Genomic DNA, 6,549 nt, shown 5'->3' on the forward strand with positions numbered 1-6,549 from the left:
AATTAGAGGGTCCAATTTGTAACGGCGCCACTTCCCCGATAAGCTGTACCAGTGATCTCTGATGTGAGAGCCACTCGGAAGGAAGGTCTGCTAACATTATGACAATGCAAGACCAATAAAGCAGATGAAAGAGATGAGCCTGCAAAGAGCGGAAATCAGATGGGCGAGAGAGCGAGAGAGACAGAGAGAGACAGAGAGAGAGAGAGAGAGAGAGAGAGAGAGAGAGAGAGAGAGAGAGAGAGAGAGGGAAAACAATCTAAAGTCTAATTGTGTTATGCCTCGCGGCATTAAGGGGGTGAGGAAGTGGTGGAGAGGGAAGAGGTAGAGAGAGAGAGAGAGAGAGAGAGAGAGAGAGAGAGAGAGAGAGAGAGAGCGACATTTTTCTTTCCTCATGCCATTCGGCTGCGGTCGCTTCTTGCTGACGCGATCACATTAATTTCCAAACAGTCCCCAATCTTTTCTGCCACGTCCTCCCAGGTGCATATATTGAAAACGTGACAAGAAAGGGTAAACGGATGAGAGGAAAGAATAAGCGTGTCTTCCATTAGAGGCCCCGGCCCTGACTGTTCAACAAGGTGGTGTTGGCATTTGAAATAATCAGGCCATTTATGCATTATGTTATGTTGGGTTGGTTAATGGTTGCCCGCCCACAAACAACACACACATACAGTAGATGATGGTACATTATAGGATCTGTGATTGTTATACCCTACTTTTGTATTGTGGGATAAGATGAGTCCACTATTACTGTATGTAATACAGTAGGTATTTATCATATCGTCGTTGCCGGGTGAAAACCTTGTACGTCCAAAACCGTTCGTTTTGCATTTTCCATTTTAAGAATGATTTAAACTAGTGAAAACAGCCGATCTTCAAGTACACAACGCCTCGCGGTGCGAGGCGTTGTGTGCTTGTAGATCTGCCGTTTTCACTACTTTTGTGCGACAGCCTTGTACGATGAAGCAGGGCTTTACTTTGCAAAAGAACATACACATTTTAAACTTGGAGATACGAGGTTTCCACCCCGACCAAGATGATATACTTCATACAATTATATACTTATATATTCCAACACCACTAGAAAATGGAATAATCACTATATAGGCCTACTGTGGTGCACCGTATGGTGTGTAGGATGGGATTCTGTACAGCGCCATACTGTGTCTTTCATCTCTGCCCTTTGGTATAGAAAAATCTCACTTTGATGCCTCAATGCCATGCGGAGGAAGGTAGAGGTGGGGGTTCAAAAGTAAACTCAACTTAAATCAATACACTGTAGGTCTTACTTTAAAGTAGCCTCTGTATAACAGAAATGTCTGATGGTTGAGCATAAATATTGGGGTGGAAAACAACCTCAAAGCAACCTTTTCAAGGCCTTTCCTCTTTAATGTCTTTACACTGGGAGCCTGAGAAATAAACAATCAGAAACTAGAAAATATGTTGTGTCAAACGCATCAAACGATTCATATATAGTTGATATGCACCTCTCGTACGGGTTGATGACTTTTTAGCGGTGAAAAATCAACACGGTGAGCATCTCTTTATCACCGCGTAATATCTGCGTTCTGTGTGGATGTGCTTTTGACATAAACAATAGGGATGGGACGATATCAACATTTCATATCACGATTATTGTGACAAAATAAATCGCGATTTATGATATTATCAGGATAATCAAAATCCATTATCCTGGGGGTGGAACATTCTGTGACGCGTTGTGAGCTGTGAACTGTATCAAGTACGAATATTATAAGTACCTTTTGCCAATTATCGAGGGATTAAATGGTACCGGATATGCAGCTCGGCAAATAAAAGGTGAATTGATCCCAGTGCAAGACGGAGGACGATATCACGATAAATTAAATCTCCACGATACGATTATCGCAAGTGTTTTTTTTAATCACGATAAACGATAATATTGCGTATCGTCACATCCCTAATAAACAACACTTAAAAATAAAATACATTTTCAGGGCGAATTGATCACACAAAGAAAACGCTGCGGCAAAAGTAATCAACAAAGGCACGGCCTGAAGAGGTCGAGATCCAGTACTGTTACTGGGTGCAAGTGTGGGGCAAAAGAACAAGAACAGGACGTACTGTGATCGCGAGCGAACGAACAAGTTATACTTGGAAAGTACACACAAGAATATAAGAAATAAAGGCAGCAGTGCAGCGCAGAGACTGGAGACAGGTGAGTGGAATATGACATGAATCATCTATTATTCTACACTGTTTTAAACAGCACTGTATAGGAGGACCCCGCATCGGAGCATGGAGCTGTCAAGACCAGGGGATTTTAATGGACAGCATCTGCACAACATTGTAAGATTACAGTCATGGACATTTTGCTAAATAAAAAAAATAAAATAAAGAATTGCATGTGTGTGTAAGGGGTGAAGGAGGCCAGGGGGGATGTAGAAGTTATAGATTATTATAACTTTATTACAAGCCACTGTCAATTATTTATCGTCACTGCAGTCGTGTAGAAACCTCGTATCTCCAAGTTTCAAATGTGTAATTTTTTTCGCAAAAAGCCCTGCTTCATCGTACAAGGCCATCGCACAAAAGTAGTGAAAACAGCCGATCTACAAGCACACAACGCCTCGCACCGTTGTGTGCTTGTAGATCATTTTTAAGTTTAAATCATTTTTTTAAATGATAAATACAAAAACAAACGGTTTTCGACATACAAGGTTTCCACCCGACGACGACGTTATATTTCCTGTCTGTTTCTTTGCAAAAAAATAAAAAAATAAAAAATAATAAGAAAAATGAGCGAAAGAAAGAAGCTGAGAGCTGTGACGTACCTGCTGGTCGTATGGAGATTGACAGGTGACGTTTTGATGGAGAAGTCCTCCCAGCACTGCATGCACAGGTTGCCTACACCAAGGTCATGTTCTGAAACAAAGCACATAAAAAGAAAAGGCATTTTAACATATAAACCTTGACAGGAACCATACGGGAATAACCATTCAGCGGACATAGCAGATCTACGAGGTCACAGCAGCACGTTGCATTTGCCGACATGTTGAGCTTGTTAGGTTTTCAGCAACAAGATTACTTTGGCACAGAGGGAGATATTAGCAATCCTAGTATATACAGTAGGGTTTCAAATCGTTGATGGCAGTGGTGGAAGAAGTAGGCCTACTCAGAAGATGTGTTGGGACGATATTATCGTTTATCGTGATAAAAAACACTCATAATAATCGTATCGTGGGGATTTCATTTATCGTGATATCGTCCTCCATCATGCACTGGGATCAATTCATCTTTTATTTGACGAGCTGCATATCCAGTACCGCTTAAACCCTCAGTAATTGGTAAAAGGTGACTTATAATATACGTACTTGATACAGTGTTTTTTTCACTCAAATGTCTTTGCCCAAAAAATTGCCGATCTACAAGCTCACAACGCGTCGCTTTGCAACGCGCTGTGAGCTTTTAGATCGGCTATTTTTTGGCAAACGTTCTGCCCAGCATAATGGATTTTGATTATCACGATAATATCATAAAATCGCGATTTCTTTTGTCACAATAATCGTGATATGAAATGTTCCCATCCCTAGTTACTTCAGTAAAAGTACCCTAACCACTACACAGAAACAGTTCAAGTACAGTACTTGTGTAAATAAATATATACTGCCCAAAGAAATGAAGGGAACACAATGTTCCCACAGAACGGGTACACATTATTGTGTATCATTATTTTATGCTTTAACTATTGAAAAATAGCAGATATACAAGCTCACAGCGCGGCACCGAGTGCCGTGCTGCGAGCTTGTAGATCTGCTATTTTTGAAAAATCTTGAAAATTTGAATTTTGACCCGATTCTATAAGTGTCTTTTGAATCCTTCTAAGGTTTTTTGAAAAAAACTATGTTTCTATGTCAGCAATCTGGCCAGCCATCGTCTGTTCTTGAGAGACTACTATGTCAGTGGTTCTCAAACCTTTTCATGTGAAGGACCCCCAAAATGATATGTATTTGGCCACGGACACCCATCTCAAAATATTTAGTTCCAGGGACCCCCCAAAAGCAAAATTTGAGTTACAAACGTTTGCTTTGAAAACATATATTCAAAGATTTGCAGACCTTTTCACGACTTTTTCAAAAATAGCAGATCTACAAGCAGATCTTCACTGGTTAGAGCATTCAATAATTCTAGGCCTAAATGAGTTAATTCATTTGAATTTATTTGAATATAGCATACTGTAGTACTGCTCAAAGAAAGCTCAAAGAATGAAGGGAACATTTTGTTCCCTTCATTACTTTGAGCAGTGTATTTCCCACCACATGGTTTATGGACGTTGGACCGGTGAGCTCACCATGTGTGGAGCCACAGACATCCTTGATATGTCAGTCCTAGGAGCAGGGACGTGCTGGCCATTGGGAAAAGCGGGACAACTCCCGAACGGTTAATTCATTCCCGGCCGGTCCAGGCCGGCCATTAGGAAAACATTTAAAATAAAATGTCGGCCTTCGTTCCATTTTGGGGGCTGGGCGGCCAACAAAGTAAATCGTCACTGTCGGGCGGAAACCTCGTATCTCCAAGTTTCAAATTTGTATTTTTTTTCGCAAAGCAAAGCCCTGCTTCATCATACAAGGCCGTCGCACAAAAGTAGTGAAAACAGCAGATCTACAAGCACACAACGCCTCGCACCGCAAGGCGTTGTGTGCTTGTAGATCGGCTGTTTTCACTAGTTTAAATCATTTTTAAAATGATAAATACAAAACAAACGGTTTTGGACATACAAGGTTTCCACCCAACAATGACAAAATATAACTCATGTAATTGGCCCACTGGCTTGTCACTTTGTCACAAATCTTTGAGTAGCAGCAGCGCTATAGAGAGAGATCTCTCTCTATAGCGCGCAATGAGGGCCTCTCCTACTCTTTATCCCGGGCTGAATCAGGGGCCCAGCACGTCCCTGGTCCTAGGAGCATTACAAGGCAAGCTGAACCGTGTTAGAAAGGGGGAGAGGGGAAGCAGCAGCCTCCCGACAGACAGTATGCACACCATCTTCCTCTACTGCCTGCTCATCTTCATCATTTCACTCGCCAAATGGCTGCCAAGAAATGCCTCATTAACCCATCATTTCACTCAGCACGGGAACAGCGTTTACTAGCAACTCCAGAGCTTATATATATGACTAGGGATGGGTATCGTCTGCGATACTTTTATGGTACCGATTGCATGACGTCGATACTATCAGGTATCGGTTCACGTAAAAACGAACGATACCTTGTTTCGATACTCTGGAACGCACCCCTGGCCGGTCGCATCTGTAACAGTTGGGCTACTGAGAGTTTAATGACTGCTTTAGTAGGCTACACTCGTTACTGTGTAAAATAGCCTATAATGTTTATTATTATGATGATTATCCAACGTCTATACTCTCTGCTCCGCCACACTGTGTGATCATCATCATCACCTCAAAAATGGTATCGAAAAGGGTATCGTATCAATTCCCAGGTATCGAAAAGGGTATCGTATCGATTCAAAGGTGAACGATACCCATCCCTGTATATGAGCTTCAACTTTCTTTAGTTTTAGGGGTGGCGATCAATCCATATTTGCACAACATCTGCATTTTTTTAGTCAGATGCAATATGCCTGCATTTAATGAAAGTCTCAGCCACAGATGTTGGTTTTATAGAATGCTTATCTATTATTTTGAGGTCGATATGGATACATTAAGCTGGCGGCAGTTAGTAGCACATAATAAACAAGAAGTGGGTCCAATACATTGCAATCTGTTCCCATACATTCACATTAGCCGCAAATTGCAACACTCACATTTTTTTTTTTTTTAATCGGATGAATCTAGGGTTGCAATACCTCCCATAGGCAGCCAATGCATACATTTTTTTTTTGCTATCTGATTTTATTAAACGACGTCAAACTCGCCAATATTGGGGCTGTATGGAAAGCTTGGAGTATCATCTTTCTATCTGCAAAGTGTTTGTTTCATAAAACCCAACATAGACATGTTGAGCTACTTTCTATCAAGACATTCAGTTCAGGTGATTATTTTCTATTTGGCCGCGGCCCCCATCTCAAAATATCTAGTTCCAGGGACCACCCAGAAGCAAAAACAAACAAACAAAACAACTTTTCAAAAATAGCAGATCTACAAGCTCGCAGCGCGGCACTCGGTGCCGCGCTGTGAGCTTGTATATCTGCTATTTTTCACTGGTTAAAGCATTCAATTATTCTAGGCCTAAATTGTGTGCTAAAATGTGTACTTCTCCTTTTTATTTGTGTTCATATAACCTCAACTCTCTTCTCCACTCACGTGCGTGGCCACCTGCGTCCAATCTGCCAAGAAGCATGTCACATTTGGACTGAACTATTATACTGGAAGAGGGGTGTCCGATCGAACCAATTATCTGGAACAGGAGGGGTGTGGCGATTGCTGAGGTAAACTCATGTTTGGTATTTTTGCACCTCCTGGCCAGGTATTCTTTGACTTGTGCCAAGACGGCTGTTTATTGTTCTTGTTTAGTTGTATGTTCCACTTAAGTTATATGGTATTTCTGGGCCTAG

The sequence above is a fragment of the Nannobrachium achirus genome (assembly GCF_963921795.1).
Source record: "Nannobrachium achirus genome assembly, chromosome: 17".
NCBI classification, from domain to species: Eukaryota; Metazoa; Chordata; class Actinopteri; order Myctophiformes; family Myctophidae; genus Nannobrachium; species Nannobrachium achirus.